Raw genomic sequence first — 19,520 nt, 5'->3', positions numbered from 1 at the left:
CTTTCAAAGCTTTAATGAGGCCAGTGATGTGGCTGAAGGAAAGATCCCCCTTTCTTGAGATGCTGAGGGCCACAGGCCACTCCTTCCCATCCCTCGTCCTGCAGGATGAGGAAATGGTGGGCAGGGGCTTGTTTCTAACACACTGGAATGGACACTCGTGAGATCCAGCGTCGCCTGTTTCTTGCTTATTCTATATTTCTCGCTGCTCTTAGACATGTAAAATGGCACAGTTTCATTGTCACTGCTCACTGTGGACTTCAGCCAGAAATGAGATCTATTGCTTATTTTGCTAATCAGCCCCTTCCATATCTGCATGCTCATTTTCTGATAGCTGATGAGGCGACAAGGTCATTGGACGTACAAGTACTTATTTAAAAACAGACATGAGAGTGAGATAGAGGTTAGTTGGGTCTATCAGAGCTGTCAATCAATTAATGAAAATTATTGAGCAAGGACACTGTGGGGAAAGAGAACAGAAGGAGGGAAAGTGACCATGGAGACACAACATAGGGAAAACGACAGAACTCACTAAACGTGCTCACGTGAGTGCTAAAAACAGACATGCTCACATCCCAAGTGAGAGACGGCTCCGAGAGACTCAGGCACTGGAGCCTCTGCTATTCCAAGGGCTGAAGGGCTGACAGCGCAGGGCTCTCACCCAAAGGTATACCCTGAACAATGCCTTTTCTCAGACAGGGAGGAGAGCGGCAGAATGCCTGATGAATATTTTATTAACGTGCCAAAGACCTGTGGCTAAGATTTCCAGTAATTTAAAGACACTATTATCCACATCAAAATTTGGGGTAAATAGAGGCCAAAAGAGTGCAAACAGCTCCCTTATTCAAGGAGAGGAAATATTAGATTTCTACTTGTATGACAGATGTGGAGAGTAAAACTGTGTAATACTAGAAGGCACTTTAAAAAGCTGTCTCTGCTCTGTCCACTGTTTGCTGGCACCAGACAAGCCCACACTGTTTATCGGCTCAAAAAAGAAATAATTCATAACTTGATCCTTGGATCAGAGGGAGTGGACAAATAGAAAAATATGTAAATGAGAGGAATGAGAGGAATGAGAGGAATGAGTGAGAGAGACAGACAGAGACAGAGACAGAGAGAGAGACTGACTGAGGAATGAGGGCAGAAAAATTGCCAATATGCTTGTGTGAATGAAAGATAGTGAGGGAGACAAATGGAAAGGCTGCAAAGTCAAAAACGGGGACATACTGACACCAAATCTCTGCAAAGCGTTCAAAATTCTCCAGCTGCCACGCTTTTAATTTGCTACCATTCTAATTAAAATGCAAATTAAATTTATAATTAGCATCAGTGCTTTCTAAAGAAACCTTCTTGTGCGCTGCACAAACATATGGGGTGATGCTGTGGTGTAAAGTTTGTAAAACAGAAGTAATGGCACAGAATTGGGGTGGGGGCGCGGGGGAGGACTTCGCTTTTTCCCGGGAAGTAAGTTTTATGCAGAGGCGGGTTGGTTGGAGCGGATGGCAGCCTTTCTCAGAGGAGGATGGAAGTGGGTGAGTGTCCCATTGCAACAAAAGGATTGCTGAATATGGGAGCTCAGCCAGCCGCGCTGTGCCTCTGTGTTGGATCAGGTGTCAAGGGTTACCCTGCGTGTCATCGGGGTTGTATAGGAGATGCCAAAAGGCAAAAGGGGTTGGACTTTCTCATCAAAAAGTCTATGGTCAAAATTAACCGCTGCGTGCTTCCAGATAATTAATTTAAAAATTGATGGGGAACAAAGTACCAAAATTATCTCATGATTTGCCCATGTATTATGTTTTCAGAGTAAACTCTCTCCCCAGCTTGCTCTCCAAAGCTGAGGGGGGGGGGATCCCAGAAACGCATTGGCCAGATGGGGCGCTTCCTCTGCTGAGGCTTTAGCCGAATGTACAGGTTGTATCACTATAATCCTTTAAACATAAATATATAAATCTGGCATCTCTGCAATTTTTCTTCAGACATAGGCTTGCGTTCACTGGAATTCACGAACAGAGACACGGAGCTCACAGCTGCAGGAGGAGAAGGAAAAAAACCCCACGAAGCTGATCTTCTGGTCATCGTGTTTTGGTTCACGGGAATCATTATGAATGGAAACAAAACTAAAACTAAAACTCAAAATCTGCGACCCTCACGGCAATTGTTCTTTACCTCCCAGTGGAGGAGCCTACCTGGGCCCAAGTAGCTTTAATATTCCAGCAGCTGTCCTTTAGCTATTAATTGGCCTCTCCATCAGATATTTTAAAATTTGAATGTAACAGGAATGAACGGATGTGTGTTAAGCTGTTATTAAACTATAATGTAAAGCAGGATTGTAGGAATATTTTTATATGTCACAAAGTCAATTAAAATGATAAGCCTGTAATATCACAATGGGGGTCCCATACACAACTGCATTTCATATGTACAACGGGGGCGGGGGTCCTAATCTCCCTAGCATTTGGGTGGGAGGGCAGATTCTTACATATTCAGAGGCCTATCTGTGCGTCAGTTTCACTGGCGACACTGAGGTCCGTTTTCAGCAAAGATTAAATGGAAAACTATGGGGGAATAAATGTCACCTGACTTGATTTTTCTTTAGTATTACAAACATGGCATTAGGCATTCTTAAAGTTAGGTGCTTACCTAAATGAGCTGTCGATGCATTGGAATAAAAAGTCAATACCTAGGACACTCAGGTGTCTATATTAAAATCTGTAGTCAGGGTGCCATCCTTAACTTGAATAAAAGTGATGTGGTGTCTCAGCGAAAAATATCGGATGAAACTGAAGACAGAGGAAGAAGGAAAACGATCGTGGACCATAATAATATGGTACTTAACACCCCCCCCCCCCCGATTCCTAATTGTAGGCTTTAAAATAAAGATAAGCTTTGTGCAGGGGAGTATTTTTGGGTTTTTTTTTCCCTTGCATACTTAGGAAGAAATATTTAGAAGTACAGTTGGTTGGATTATGTTGGAATGCCTTACAAAATGTGAAATGCTTCCCCAAATGTCCTTGGACCATCGATTCTTCTCTGGGCAATGGCCACTGTCAAAAATGGGACGCGAAAAGATGACGTGGTTGACAGGTTTGACATAACTCAATTAATCAAGACTTCACCAAAGAAAGAAAAATAATTTTACCCATACGGTGATGAAAAGTGTCCTCTTACAGCCACAGAATGCAAGTTCCTTATTTCTTCCTGGTGCCTAAGAGGAATGCAGGCCTCCTAAGTAAGTCTTCTGTGTGAGGGACAAAAGACCGAAAACTGTGGCATAAAAGCATTGCTTTGTTTCATTTCTAATTGTTATCCCTCTCTTATTCACAAAATGAAGTCACCTTTGTCGTGGTTTCATGAACCGCTGGGTAATCAAAATTATTATGCCGCCACCTGTTGTCTGTTAATTATTCTGAGAAGATACTCATAAATCATAACACCGGACAATAAATCAAACTGTCAGTTCCCAGGTCAAAGGTCACCCATGAAAAGTTATAGGTCACCCACGGGGTGTGAAAGAGCAGGGTTTTAGAGCATCACTCATTGTCAAGCACTGTTGGGCAAAGTGCCATCGGAACAAAGGGAAACGGGAGTACAGAAGAATTCCCGTCAGGGGACGGGCTCCGGCCAGAGGCACAAGTGGAGTCGAACCTACGAGACGCAGGGAGCGGCCAGCAAGACGGCCCGGCCGTGGCCCAGCTCAGAGCCCGGACCCTCGCTGCCCACGGTGTTCGTTTTGGGAAAGTCTGAAGAGCTGCGGGTTTGGCACGTCGTCTTCTCTCTTTCTTCCGCCGTGGAGAAGGCACTGGAGAAGTTTCTGTCCTGTTCCATTATTCATCACGCCAGTCACAACACGTCAAACTGCCGTGGACGGGACGGTGCTTCAGAACGTCTTGCTTCCTAAATTAATTTGGTTCGGAACATGGTTTCCTTGTGCTGTGACGAGAACTTGAACTGCACTGAACATTTCCAACTCATTTATCTTCAATCCCCTGTATTCGAAATATCTTCATCACTGCAGACCAGCGTGCGTTGATGGATATTCTTGATTTAAAACCTGGCCAGGGGTAAATTATTTCTGATGTGGTGGAAGCAACTTTAGGCGAAGGTATAATAAAGACATAATGATAAGGCAGCTGGAGAACAGAAGTGATGTTTCAGTTGGGAGATGCACTGCCTGCTGTTTGAATGAAATTCTGTAACAGGACTACTGTGCCTTCATTAAAAATGTCTCTCTAAAATATTAAAGTTTTTCCCTTTGTGTTAATGTGGTATTTTCTGCTCAGACAACCATGGCTTTCCTCATGAGGAACAGGAGTCGCATGGCCCTGAGGAAGGCACAAGAGCAGGCTCGATGAATTCAGGAATGCGAGAACCAGACACTGGGAGCCCAGAAATGGTTCTCCCGGACACGTACAGCCATGGCTTGTTGAACTACGGGAATACATCCCGAGGAATGCATCGTCCGACAATTTCCCCATTGTGCTCTTACACAAACCTAGATGGCGCAGCCCACTACACACCTGGGCTACATGGTAACCTGTGGCGTGTAGGCTACAGATGTCCATAGCATGTCACTGCCCTGACGACTGTAGGAAACTGTCACGTGCTGCCCTATGACATTATGATGGCTCCATGTCACCAGGCCACAGGAATTTTCAGAGCCATTAAAATCTTACGGGACCACTGTCGAATATATGGTCCATCACTGAACAAAACGTCATGCGAGCATGACTGTATTATAGTCTCCATTTTACAGGTGGGGAAACTGAGGCTCAGGGGCATTAAAATGATTTCCCCAAGATTCCAGATTAGTAAGTGATGAAGCCCCAAATCAAACCCAAGTTAGTCTGCTACTCTACTACATGACATACCTCTCCCAATTTATTTGTTTTCTCATTTCAAACGTTTTAACATCCAATGAGTGGCCTAGGAAGCGCATTTGTTGAACTAAAAGCCAAATGTTTCTCTGTAAAACCATAACAGCTCCCCAATTTTTAAAAATATATAAAACAATTCTGTTGAGAATATATATATTTTTCATGACGAATAAGTTAGGAGCACGTATCTGAGAAATGGGTTCCCTTTGTGTGTACCTTCTCTCCAGAGGGCTCAGAACTGGATGCCGGTGAGTTAATTCACCTAACACCATAACAGACAGAACTCCCTTGCAGGCAGCGGCTGGTATGCTTTCTACCTGGGTGTTTTCAACAACAGGATTTAGGAAAAACAGATGTTGGGAACAAAAAGCAGGACTTAGCTGCTGAGGGCAACTGTTGCCTAGCCAGCAGGAATCAAGGAAAGGAATCACTAGGTGTGGAAGTCATGGGAAGACGAGGAGAGAACCAGTTAATACTAAGATGACAGAAAACAAAGAGGTGGGGGGACTATAAATAATACAAGGAAGAATCAAAACATGAGAAACTAATCCCAGTGCCTTGTTCTGACAGCTAAAGCCTGTCCTTTTCTTGTGTGTTTCCATGTCTGTTTAGAAAACAGTGGTTGCTGCCTAAAAGTTTTCTCTACCAAATGTTCTTACTTTGAGGCTGCATATTATAAAAACAGCCTTGAAGCATTGGAAGGATGAATATACTTTATCTGAAATTCAGGTTTTTTTAAAAAAATTAACTCTAAAGCCCAACAGCAGAAAGGCTGCAAAAGCCCACAGCTTGTGCCTTCTTATTTTTGTTTCCTTTATAAAAAAGTTTTTAAATTTGTTTTTAAAAGCACCTTAAGCTCATTTGAATAATTTAAGTTATATTTCAAAGTACCAAAAACATTTAAAAAACAAAAAAGAAAACCACGCCAAAGCCCAACTTTTAGAAATTCCCATTAGATGAATATTATTTTGTACATATTTATATGCCAATGCTTAGACAAAATAGTATATAGCAGAAATTTTTAACAAAAAATGCTTTAACATTACCTGTACATTATAATAAAACTTATTACACCTCATTTTCTTGAATTTAACAGAAGAAACTAAAGAAACTGCTGGACTTCACATATCTATATTTCATACTTTTCATTACTTCTTATATGAACTCTTTAAAGAGACAAAAGAAACACAAAGAGAAAAGAAATCACAAAGAGGTTGAAACTGTCTTTTCATAACATGTTTCAATTTTAAATGATGGCAATTGGTCCTCTGCTCTGAAAGAAGGAAAAATTGTATTGTCACGTTTTGTAGGAGTTTTCTTCCCTCATCTCCACTTTTATTAGTTACAAAAGTATTTTTCTATTTTCAGGGTGTATAATATTTAGATTCTGTTCTACAGTCATACTATTCAGAGTTGTTAAATCTTAACATGAATTGGTTCAAGGATCACTTTTTTTTCTTAGTTTTTTGTTTCTCAGTTTTTCGCATTTCTTTCAATCAAGGCTGTATTTTGATCATCGATGACTCTCGTACATAACCGGCTTTTATCAGTAGGTAGCTTTGGTTCTGTTGTTGAACCTCATACAGCTGCTTACGTGAGCTTTTACATAATTGCAAATGTCCTTATACTGAAAGAGCAATTTACCTGGATATATTTTTTAAGGTAATTTTTCATCCCTCACGATTTTTTGAGGCCTCATTCCACTATCCAATCGTGAGAATTCACCCCTCTTTTTATCACAACTCCCAATGCTATTTTATTATTTCTTTGGTTTTCAGTGTCAAGTAATTTTTGAAGGAAGAGTTAATGGTGTCACATTTTTCTACCTTGTTTACCTGATGGAAGCTTTTACATTTGAAAGATAATTATATTTATATTTTATATTTGAAAGGCACGTTATTTTCTTGGGTTTAAAATTTGGGGGCCAAACGTTTCTCTCTCAAGACTTTGTAGCTATTGCTCAATTATTAGTTGGCATTGAATATATAGATATATATACATACACATGTGCATATATATATATATATATATATATATATTATTTATGTACACATATGTTTGAGTATGTGTGTGTGTCAATTGTATGAAGCCATTCTGATTTGTTTTTTTTCCTTTTATAACTGATTTGCTTTCTTTGCCTAGATCAGGGGTGTCCAAACTATAGCCCACGGGCCAACTGCGGCCCGCAATCCATTTTTAATTGTCCCGCAGCAAATTCCAAAAATATATTGAGTTTACTTAAATAAACCAGGCGAGGCAATACGTAATTTACCTCGAGTGAGTGGCCCGGCTGTTTGTGTATTTTACTGCATATGGCCCTTGGTGAAAACCATTGAAAAAAGTTTGGACACCCCTGGCCTAGATGATAGATTATTTATTTCTTTGCCCTTCAAGTTCTATATTTAACCAGGCTCTGCCTCTGAACATGTAACTTTGTATCCGGGAGATAATATACCATTCAGATAGGCAACTAATTGTTTGCTTGGGTTCAGGTATGCCCACTATCCATAGTCTCTTCGATTTTAGCCTAAGTCCAAACTTGCAAAAGTGAAAATCACTATGTAATGGTAGAACTCTGGGAGATGGGTTGAGGATACAGATACCACATACTTCTTTTTCCAATTGCACTAGAATCGTCTGCTTCTTTTCATCACTTCACTTTTTGAGGTTTTAAGATGCTTCTTTCCTGATTTGGCTGTGGTTGGTAAATGATGTATCATTATTACAATTAGTATTATTTACGTAGGAGGAAGTGGGAAAGGCGACCATCTTTCTTCATGTTGCTCTCTATTCCTAGAAACTGTGTCTGCCTTTACTGTACGGAAAGGAAATGCATCTTGTAGGAGGACACGTTTCAACATGTGTCGGAGTTGGAGAAAACGGACCCATTTGTGATTACTGCAAAATGGCTACCTGGTTACTGATTTGCAGATACCACACAGATGGATAGACAGACAAAACTGGAGCATGACGTACTGACGGGCCCATGAGTTCTGGGGAAACATATTGGCTCCTCTGGTCAAGTATCTCAGTAGGCACTGACCAGGGGAAAGACTGAACGCCACAGAAATTGTAATGTCTTACAATGAATGAGACGGGGGTTGATGGGAGCTGGGGCCAGCACACAGGCCCGGGACATCAGAAAGGAGGTATGAGAATGACAAGGGACAGGCACCTTCAGAGACAGGATGAGACGGATGCCTTCTGAGACCTGGATGTTTCCAGTTGTGCATCTCCCTCTGAGAAGTCTCCCAGTTGGATGAACACCCACAAGTGTAGATCTGCCTGGAGAATACGACTAGTAAGAAGCTTTGTTGGTGCAAATTTACCAGGCCGGGAGGTGTACTATTCAATCCCCCAGTTCTAATGCATCAGTTTGGTCTGCAGACGTTTAAGAACCCCGGCTGTGGTAGGACTTTTCCTGCCTTTGTTCTGATTTTCTAACTAACTTACATTTCTCTGGCAAGATGAGTGTTTGTAAACTGCCTCAAATCCTTATTTAGCAGAGGTGAGGTATAAATGAACATGTATTACAATGCCTTAATTATGTTATTGTTTATATGTTTAAGCACCAGGTTCTCTAATTTTGGGTTAGTCCCTGTGCATTTGAGTGTTACCTAGGAAACCAGGCACATCACCACCACTTCCAACGGCTAATCATTTTGATCATCCATTGATATCACTGTGACATCATTGATAGGACTTCTGGTAATGCTTTTTAAAAGACGAAATTTGGACTCAACTTTGAAAATGTTGTTAGTAAAATGTCATTTGATCTTGGTGGTGGGGCAATGAGGCAGAACATTTTGCATGTTTGCAAAATAAGCTTCATTTGGATGCATTTGGCTTTAGTGATTATATTAATTAACTTAACAGCAAGTCTGAAGATTATTTATGATGCATTAAAAATGATCGGTCCTTAATTGCTTCTCTGGTAGAACAAGGGGCCTGAATTCCAGGGTAAGGTTTGTAAAAGATTTAGCTTGCTGGTATGCAAATTCAAATTTTAGAAATGGTCCTTTGAAAACAAATGAAATCTCATGATGAGAAACAATTATGCCTATTGTTTCCCTCAGAAAGCAGAATTCAAATGTTTTGTCTAAACCAGATCTTTTTTTCTAGTTTATTCTTATAAAGCATTTCTATTTTATTTTTAAAAAGATATTTATTCACTTCTATTAATGTATTTATTTATTTAGTAAAAATATACCAAATTATTTTTTATTGCCTATACTATCTAAACCCTAGGCATCATGGGAAATATTAAAATGAGTCACATATTAAATTGTTGGCCTCCAAGGTTTCAACTCTTTGAACATCCTCAGCTAATTTTATTTCAAAACTTGAAGACTGTCGTGTTTTCAATTTAACATTTACTCCAATGCCTCTGCAGACTTTTTTCTCTCCCTACACAAACTGAGACTTGGGCACTTTTTTCTGTGAAACATGATTTTATCTTCTCTGTTAGGCTATTCACGCACCATGAGCAGCACTGAATCTCTGGATGAAAGTTTATGCGGATTCTTCAAGTTCATTAACCTCATAGACCTTGCATTACCTCTTACCATCAGTCAATTTATCACACAGGGAACTGTTTAAATCTCCAGCAAGGAATAAGCAGAGTGCGTAATACTGAGTGTGTCGCATGTAAAGTTTAGCTAACTGGTAAAGACTAGATTAATAATTTAGTGTAGTCTTTTAAACGTCATATGTATTGTGTTTTGTTTTCCTCTGTTCTGAAGATTTCACTTCTCTGGGTAGGAGGCAGGTGTGCAGTAGATCAAAAGTTAGTGCAAGCAGTAGGGTCGTCTACATATCTTAACCAGCAGTAGTTAGTTACTTCAGGCCATAATTATTCTAGCTACACAGAACAGGTTCGCACCTATGTTTTTTGGTCCTTAATGCATCTAAAATAGAGTCTGAGGCTGCACGGTTTCTATGAATGTCTGTATAACGTCTGTTGGATAACTGTCTTCTCATACCCCGAGGATTTTTATAGGCAATTTGCATTCCACAATGAGAGAAATCAGCTGGAGAAGGTTTATTGTTTTGTATAGTAGAGAGGAGTGTGAAAACACCCGAGCTCTACAGATGGCACGTCTCGTTAGCCTTGGACATATACATGTGCAAGGATTGCTTTATTTTAACTAATATGGCCACCAAAAGGGCTATTTTTAGAGGTGAATTCACAGTTTGGTTGGATTGCAATAATTAGTAGAATTTCTTTAAAGATAGATGAAGTACTTATTGGAACTCCTGGCTGGAGTGACTTTGTGATACTAGGAAGGAAATTTCCCCTTGTGTGAATCTCTTTTAAACAGGGAATTGTAATAAATCTATTATGCAACCAGCCTGATTTTTAAATAACTCAAAAGAGAAATCAAGGAGTGCAGAGCCAGTGCCACTGTGTGTGAAGTTTGCAGTTGTGGCAGTAATATTCAGATGAAAGCATATGCCCACGTGAGCTCAAAAAGCTGGGTGATAAATCAAAAGCCTCTAAAGAGAACCTCTGAAAGAAAACCACATGTTCTTAAAAATGCGTAGGAACGAACAATAAAATCTTGTCAAAACTTCAACATCGCCACAATTCATAAACGTAGCTTGAGTCTTACACCATTCCTTCTTTAAGTTGAGTATTTACTTCTAAATTTGACACAGAAATAAAGGAAAGATGATTTTCACTGACCGATGAATAGTACTGTAGCCCAATTTGAATAAGTATTTACATTTTTATGCAGGTACAGTCACCTATCTCAGCAGTTCTCAAATTTTTGGTCTCCCAGCCCCTTTTCATTCTTAAAATGTATTGAGAATTCCAAAGGGCTTTGGTTTGTGAATATTGACCACGTTAGAAATTAAAACTGATAATTGTTCTTAAATGTTAATCGCATGATTTAAAAATAGCACCAATGCACTCATGACATGTTAACATATGAGTACATTACATTTTTAATGGAAAAACAAAAAATAGAGTAGTACTGGTTTTCATTTTTGCAATTCTTCTTACTGTCTGGCTTGATAAAAGACAGCTGGATTTCAGGTCTGCCTTTGAGATTATCTGCTGTGATATGTTCTTCTGGTTGAAGTATACAAAGAATATCTAGCTTTACACTGACAAGTAGTCGGAAGAGGAAGAGGTGTTTTTGCAGTCCTTTTAGATAATTGTGGGTATTCTTCTTTAATATTACACCAAAACTTGACAATCAGTAGTTTTCATAAGATTAAGTGAAAGTAGAGTTTAAATTATTGTCATAAACTCGGTTGCATTAAAATTATCTGATGCACCTTAGAATGGATGTTGAACCGACACATGGTTTTATATCAGCATGCACTGGTCATTTGTAAAATGTTTGCTCACTAAATTATGTGGATATTACAAAGCTGACATAATTTATCACATAGTGTAAAAAACCTGCACATTCATTAACCTCAGGAATGATAGCAGATGCCCGAGGCCTATGGCTTCAGAAACATGGATAACAGAGGGTCTTCGAGGTCACCAGGATGAGCGAACAGAGCAGTCTCCATCGTGCATGGGATGATAAGGTGCTTTCTTTCTCTCTGAGTCTCTAAAAATGGGCCACTTCATAGATAACTTAAGAAATGGGTTGTATTAGTACACTCAGCACGGCCTCCAAAGTCCAAAGAGGTCTCCCATGCAGAGTGAGGTGGAGCAACCATCTTTCACTGAGTGAGACATTCCATCAGATGCCAAATCACCGGGTGTCCAGAAACTTCTCTGAGGTGGCAGGCTCATGGATTTTCATGGTATTTCTTTCTTACTTCCTGGCTTGTATGTGTCCTAATGAGTTACTTAAAGCGTTTGCTACTTCCTGCCCAGCGGGTCCAATCAGCAATGTGGCTGTGGATGAAGAGGAGCGGTGTGACATTTTGTGGGAAGTCTTTAATTTTTAAAACTTGGTTTCTTGGGTACAGTGCTCTCTCAGGCTATTTCTCAGATATCGGTCTCGTCAAGCTGTGCGTTTCCCCCATTGGACTTTTCATGTACGTCAATTTCTAGACTTTGTGTCACAGAATTGGAGACCTCAGTGAAAACAACATACTTTTTGGTGTTTTGCTAGTTCAAATCATAGTAGTGCATCCAAAACATATCACTAGTGGAAGGGGTGATAATGATTTTATTGCATTATATGTTTTTAAAATGTGCTATCAGACTTTCTAATCATAGGCATGTTTCCACTGTTCTCTGTTAGCATTGTTTTTTTAAAATTTATTTCAGTTCTTACATTTCTCCGAATTGTGTGCATGTCCCATTTACATTTACAGTTTATAGTACTGTAATAGAGTTCAGCAAAATAAAGATTTATATTTTTATTACTTTCAGGTATTCTTAGTTTAAAGCATGCATGGTTTTCTAAACTACTTTTTTTTTCCTGCCTCAGCTAGTCTTCTGTGTTGACCAAACAGCATATGTTATGTGGCCAGTCATTGAAATTGCATGACCTTTTCCTTTGGCAAACTACCTGAGAAAATAAGTGCACATATATTTTGGGCAAGTTATTAAACCTGACAGTTAAAAAAACCACACACATATTTTTTCTAAACAAATACCTTAGCCCACTGCCATCTATATGCCACTCCAAGACACACCTATTTGTAAGACTTTGTATTTGCCATGCTTCACATTACTCTGAAATTACAGTCTACACAACTGATTATCAGACAGAAGTATTGAAAAGAAGACAAAATATCTTTCATACTTTTCCAAACCTGATGAACCAAGAGTTTCTTCTCTGCTCTTCAATCTGTCATTTCTCTCAGATTAAACAGCTAAATCGAGCCACCAATGAAGAAAACACTGATTTATTTCCAGTAAAGGTAATTCCCATTCTGATAACCTCAGCCTAAAAGCAGAAACCTCTTATGGCAGTTTCTTTGGCTAAACAATTCTGAATGGTCCTTTATGTTCAGAACTGCTTCTGACCTCTGAGCATTGGGGATGATTAGTGAATTTTCAGGGTCCACGTGGCTGTTGTGTTTTTACTTGCTGTTACATTTCAATTAAACAGAGACTATTCTACTAGAAATTTTCTATCACTCACTGTTATAATATTGGCCTAATAGATGATTTTCATGCTCCATACACAGTGTATTAAAGAGGAAAACATTGATGGATTAATACGCTCAAGAATTGGAAAATGTTAAAAATGTAGGCTCTCCGAACCATGAATAAAGGGGTTAAAACATCTCTAAAAAAACACCCTATTAGTGGACACTGGCAGGAAGACACATTCAAATTCAGAGAGAGATTTGAATGAGGTAATTTTGTAAATTAATACAATTACTTGTAAAAATTAATGATTTAAGAATATTTTATTACGTTTATTAAAATTGAGCTATCAAAACATTTTTAATAACTCATTTTAAATTTAACTAAAAAGCCATATTTGAATTACATTTCTTTCCCATGTTTGAATAAACTTTAGCTGATTGTCATTTGTGTTTGTTCTTTCAGATGGAAATTAATGTTACATTGTTTTGTGGAATTTAGAATGGTTTAATACTCATACTATTTAAATTGAAACGTCAGCAGTATAGTTTTGGGTAATTATCAATACACACGTGTGTGCAACCAAATATATCATATAATTAATAGGATTATAACATCCTTACCGTATTCCAGAAAGAGAAGGGTTTTCAAAGAGGTTTGCGGTAAAGAACAAACTTCACTGAAACATGTCTTAGGACAATTTAGTCATGAAGACTGACTAGAGTGACCTCTGGTCTCCTGTTATTTCAGTCCTGCTATTACCAACTTTTCTTTTATCAATATTACAACAAATTTACATTATTTAATGTTAGGTTTCAGGATGTGTAAGAGTGCACGGTAGGTACCATGTATATAACTCTCATAGTCCTCCAAACAGCTGTCAGGTGGGTATTCATTACCTTCACATCACAGTATTTAAGGAAATAACACAAAATATTTCTAAAAGTTTCATGTACACAGATTACCAGGTTAATACTGGAAACGATTGAAATGACCAACAATAGGAGGGATTTTAATAAGCTATGTTGTAAGGGAACTTACGCAGCTATTAGAAATGACGTCAGCAGAGTTTTCATCAACTTGAGGCAACACTGTTATTTCATTAATTAAGAAATATACCAAAATACGGATCGACAATTATGCCAAAACATGCGCACAGAAAACAAGTGGATTGCACTTAATTGTGAGTTGGGGTAACCTCTAGACAGTTTCGCATGATTCTAAGCCTTTTTTGTGTTCTCTAAATTTTTCCCATAATTATCCCATCACCTTCATTTTTAAATGAAATCTATAAACACAGAATTTCTGTTGCCTTTTCTGTAAAGAACTGCTGAGTTTCCACAGATTTTATACTACGCAGACACCTGGGGGATGGGATGGGGACGGTGCTGTGTGGTTATTCTTAGATCCCTGTGACAACACCAGCCGATTTCGTGATGTTTTCTAGCTGGCACTTCATCAGCATATTGATTTTAACGTTTTATCGACTCTTCTAAGACACCGCTGGGCAAGCCGTAAGCTCTTTCTGTAAGCCATCGTTCCCTCTGCTCTTTACTCCTTGGCTTTGATTGAGCTATTGAAAATTTCTTATGTGAAGCCTGGTCCCAGTGGTGAGAGAGAGTCTAGCCTCTCAAGAATTCAGAAGTCAAGCTACGTGCTGTTTCTTAAACTTTTGCAAAGCCCCGTCACTTTGGGGAACATGTCAATTCTACAGGCATTAACATTCCCGACACGGAGGCTTCCTCTCCGCCCCAAACCTCTTGGCTCGTACGGGCCTGTCTGTCTGGACCGCCCTCTCCCTCTGGCCGTGAAACACAGGCCCTGGAGCTGCAACCTGCATCAGGTCTGGGGCTCATGGCTGAGGCTGCGAAGATGATGACGTCAGCCCTCCAAGAGCTCCCAGTCTCATGAGGAAATGACTCTGGATTCATATCTGTCGGATGGAATAAATGCTCCGAGAAATACAAGCCAAGGGTGGTCCGTTTCTTTCAAGAAGTTGGACCAGGACCAACATGGGAGTGGGGAGGATTTATAATTAGCCCTGAAGATTCAGACAAGTGGAAAAGAAAACTATGCACAAAGGGAATACAGGGCATGAATGAAGAGAACCCTGTCCGCTATTCCCAGAGAAAATGGCGCAACCGCAGCAAAGGTGAAAAAGTAGCTTAGCCCTCAGTGCTGGAGAGAGGGGTCTGAAAGCCCGCTCAGCATCATACTTCTCGATCAAGGGCAAATGGAAGGGCGCTGGCGATTCTTAGAGCATCAATTTGATGGGCAATGTAAAAGCATCCCCATACATGAAAAGATGCTCACCATCATTTATCATTAGAGAAACAAAAATCAAATATGCAATGAGATGTAATCTCACAGCCATTAGGATGGCTACTACAAACAAACAAATGAAAACAACACAAAAATCATAGAAAATAACAAGTTTTGGTGAGGATGTGGAGAAATTGGAACTCTTGTGCACTGTTGGTGGGAATGTAAGATGGTGCAGCCCCTATTAAAAACAGTATGGTAGTGTCTAAAAATAAAAAACAGAATTACCAAGTGACCCAGCAATTCCAATGCTGGGTATATGCCCCAAAAAGAACTGAAAGCGTGACTCGAGCAGATATTTATACCCTCATGTTCATGACAGCCAGATTCACAATAGCCAAAAGGTGGAAGTAACTCAAGTGCTCAAGGATGGATGACGAATGGATAACAAATGTGGTCCATCCAGACCATGGAATGTTACTCAGCCTTAAACAGGAAGGAGATTCTGACACCAGCAGTAACACGGATAAGTCCTGAGGGCATAATGTTAAGTGAAATAAGCCAGTCACAAGAAGACAAGCCCTGCACGATTCCACTTTTATGAGGTACCTAATGCGGTCAGATCCACGGAGACAGAAAGTAGAAGGGTGGTGGCCAGGGGTGGGAGGAGGGAGAAATGGGGAGTTGTCGCTTAGTAGGTACAGAGGTTCACTTTTGATAGCTCAGAAGTTCTGGAGATCGAATGCACAATACTTAAATGTACTGAACACTAGTGAACTGTATTTTAGCATGATTTTTAAAAAGTCACCATTGTTAAAAAAAACATGGACACATATATATTAAGATGCCAACTTTGCTTGAATTTTTCATGCAAACCTGAGGCGGGGAACCTCCTGTGTGAGGGAATTCAGTGCGTCCAGCAGCTTCTCCTCACAGTACCATATTTGAAAATGCAAAACACAGGAACAGCAATCTGGGAATCCTCTTTGACTCACTTTCTGCTTCTTGGCTTATGTGCGCTAACTTCTCTCACACCTGCCTCTCTCTTGCCAGTTTCTGGTGCCACCCAAAGAAAAGTCCTTCTTAAACGTCTCTGAGGCTCCTGGGATGGTCTCCGAAGACATTTACCTACTTTCTGTATCTTCTCCCTCCTAATGGTCTTAAAAGAGGTCTACAAGTTTAAGTTTCCTCAAGTGCACTTCTGATTCTAGGAAAATTTGCACTGGAATTAGCAACGAGAACATGGCTGATATTACTGAGTACTTAATATTAGGCACCAGTCTATGAGCTTGCTACGATTTAAATCACCTCATCCATCCTCACACAGCAACTCTATGAAGCAGACACTTCCATTATCCACGATTAGTACTCATCCAAGGTCATGTAGCTTTGAAGTGACAGAGCTGATTGAAGCAGAGCAGTTCCGGTTCTAGCATCCTGCCCCTCTGTCTGGTGACTGTGTCTATTCTCCATCCAGAAGCCTCCAGGAGACACAGGAAACTTTATAAAATGACGTGAACCCAACCCTTCCTGCCTCATGTCCTGGGTTTCATTTAAGTGAACACTGCATTCCAGGCAAACTATGTTTAACTGGGTAATGATTTTTCACCTCCTGAGAGCCCACTACCAGGCATCTAGCTTCCTGTCAGAATTCTATTTATCTTTCGAAGCCAAATCAACTGCAATGGTATCGTGGAAGCGTCCCCAGTCTTTTTTTCCCTACTCTTCTTTGCCTTGGTCAAGCCTTCAAAACAAGAACTGTCTGAGTTATTCAAACAAACATTTTCTGCACCTTGTACCATCTCCTTCGCCACACAATAAGAGCCTTGAGCCGGAGCAGCACGATTTTGGGTTTTGACAGTCACACAGTGCCCAGTACAGTGTGTGACACAAAAATAACATGTCTTGAATTAAACACATTCCTTGAACTGCCTCCATCACATCCATGCCATGTGGGTCACGAGTGCTCTCCCATTAACGCACGGTCACGTTCTGCTTCCCTCCCCTACTCCACGAGCTCAACTGTAAACATTTTTCTTTAGCCTTTGGGGACCATGTTTTGAAAAAGTCTGTTTTTGGTGTCACAAACTTTCAGGAGTCAAGTAGCTTATTACATTGGTGATTGATTGTGTCAAAAACCAGGCCTGATCTCTGTGGGCCTTGGAGCTCTCGGAGTGAGGGAGCCCCTTAAGATTGTAAGTGTGTGCACACCAACTCACCCCTTGAGTACCAGTGGGATTTGCAAAGTACAGAGACGTAGAGGAACAAGAGTGAAAAATCGCCCACCATCCCAGCAGCTCCAGTGGTACCCTGGCAAAGGGGCATCAGAAGCATCCGTTCCCAGGCGAGGAGGGCTGGCTCCATCACAGCCACCCCCACCCCCACACCCACGAGAAGCTTCGTCCCTGCATGAGGAACGGCCTTTCCTTTATGAGGGGACGTCTTGGCTTCACCCTCTTCTCTCCCGTGTCCTGCGTCACTGCCCCAAGCCCAGCCTGCCCACCTGTGACAGACGTGAGAAGAGGTCCGCCCTGGGTGTGGGCCTGGCCTTTCTCACTCTGGCTCCATATGCTGCCGACCACGATTACTTAGAAAGTCATTATGTTTACACCGGGAAGACTGTTGAAGCCCACAGAACACACGCAAACAGTCTGAATGCTAAGCGATATCAAGGTGTCTCCTCAGGATTTGGAGCCCCTGTGGGCGGGGTGGGGGGAGGGGGCTTTGTGGGTCTCCCTTGTCGCCTTCAAAGGCAGATGGAGGCGGCCCTAAGCTGAGGCGGGCCGGGGCAGGTCACCTACAAAGTGCGCTTGAAGAGATGGCCCAAGACTGAATTTCTGGGCCTTCCAGGCACAAGATTCCTTTGCTAAGGACTTGCTACCCTGCCAGGTCTGATGGCTGCTCCCTATAACAGTGACTCAGGCTGTGCCATCCTCTCAAGACTCCTGACCCTCCAGGTTCAAAACCAAAGGCCCTGCCCTGCCCTGGAGACCCCACCGCCCTCGTGTCACCTTCAGCCTCAAACTCGGCCTCTGTCTGCCTGGCTCTTCTTTCTGCCTGGCTCTTCCATCCTGCAAACACCCACAGGCTCTCGGGGCCTGCCCCCCACCCCTCCAGTCAGCCACATGCTTTTTCACTGTCACAATGCACCCTCCCCTTCTAAGGTGCTCCCCTCGGATGAGGTATTTACTATTTGTCTTCACTAGAATGAAAACTGCAAGGTCCTTTGCTGCGTCCCCAGAGCCTAGCACACTGCTTGGCACATAACAGGAGTTTGAAAAACAGCGGTGTTGTGAATGGCACACGGGCTCCTAGGAGGAGCGGGAGGAGAGCAGCTCGCAGTGTCACGTGGTTTATCACCAGGCGCACCTGCTGGAAGTACAGGTACGTCAGGAGCTGCTTCGGCTGCATTAGGGTGGAACAAGGAAGAGTCCTAACTTGGAAAAGGTCTCTGGTACGTGCAGTTCTAGGTCCCCAGAGTCAGATCAAAGGTGGTCTCAATCGTATATATTTTTTCTACCAGTGTCCAGTAGCCAGGGATAGAGAACAGAATTTCAAGGTAGAGAACATTGTTTTAAGACTATTTTCTTTAGCTTTTCATCGCGGCCTGACTCCCAGCAATACTGGCATCTATGAGGTTCATAGCAAGGCGACTGACTACCCATGAGAGACATGAAATCATAACGTTGGGGAAATGGGATAAAGGTGGGGGGCCATTTGGGAATTGTACTAAGGAACTAGAATCTTTGCGTTAACTATTGAGTAGTAAAATATCTCAGAAAACACAAATACCCCAATGAATCTACCAACTTTACCCCAAAAAAAGAGAAAAATTGGTTTCAAAAAAGTAGAACTAAAGACACTAATTTAGTCAAGAACGTTCTGTCCTACCTAGAGCCGCCAGGAACTCGTGACGTCCCAGGAGCCACGGAGGCTGGATGCTGATGGAGATTGGAATGGGTGCCGATGGAAAGTCCGGCTCCTTCTCGCAGGCCTGCAGCTGGACCAGGACCTAGTGGGGCTGAGAAGGGGGAACGGCGTGAGCCCTCACTCCTTCCCAGCGTTTCCTTCCCCTACGGCTCGCCTAGGATTTGTCCCCACATTATTCTCATGTCACCTGTTATTGTCATCACTAATGACCTTGCATGTGTAGCACATCTGAAATTCTCTTTATGGTGCCAAAAAAGAAAAAAAAAACAAAAAAAAAACCAGATGCCCGATACAGAGAATTACACGCATTGAATGACAAATACCTATTTCTAATGAATATAAAACTACCTTCAGGGTAAAAATAAATCTCCTCCCCAAGTATCAACATTTTGCCCTTATTAAATAAAAGAGAGAATAAAGGAGAGAGTGAAATGGGAGTGACTGGC

At 41.2% G+C, this 19,520-nt stretch overlaps 1 long non-coding RNA gene across 1 annotated transcript in view; it reads right to left on the bottom strand.

Moving 5' to 3' along the window:
• The window catches only part of LOC148756087 (uncharacterized), a 97,192-nt gene extending 78,038 nt beyond the window's left edge, over positions 1 to 19,154 (bottom strand). Inside the window, exon 1 of the long non-coding RNA XR_016018335.1 lies at positions 19,036 to 19,154. This is a non-coding gene — a long non-coding RNA (uncharacterized LOC148756087). The remainder of the gene's footprint in view (positions 1 to 19,035) is intronic.
• Positions 19,155 to 19,520: the final 366 nt, after the last annotated feature.

Source organism: Rhinolophus sinicus, chromosome 13 (assembly GCF_057876585.1).
Source record: "Rhinolophus sinicus isolate RSI-liver-muscle chromosome 13, RSI-T2T, whole genome shotgun sequence".
Lineage (NCBI taxonomy): Eukaryota > Metazoa > Chordata > Mammalia > Chiroptera > Rhinolophidae > Rhinolophus > Rhinolophus sinicus.
This window is presented reverse-complemented; position numbering and strand designations above follow the sequence as displayed.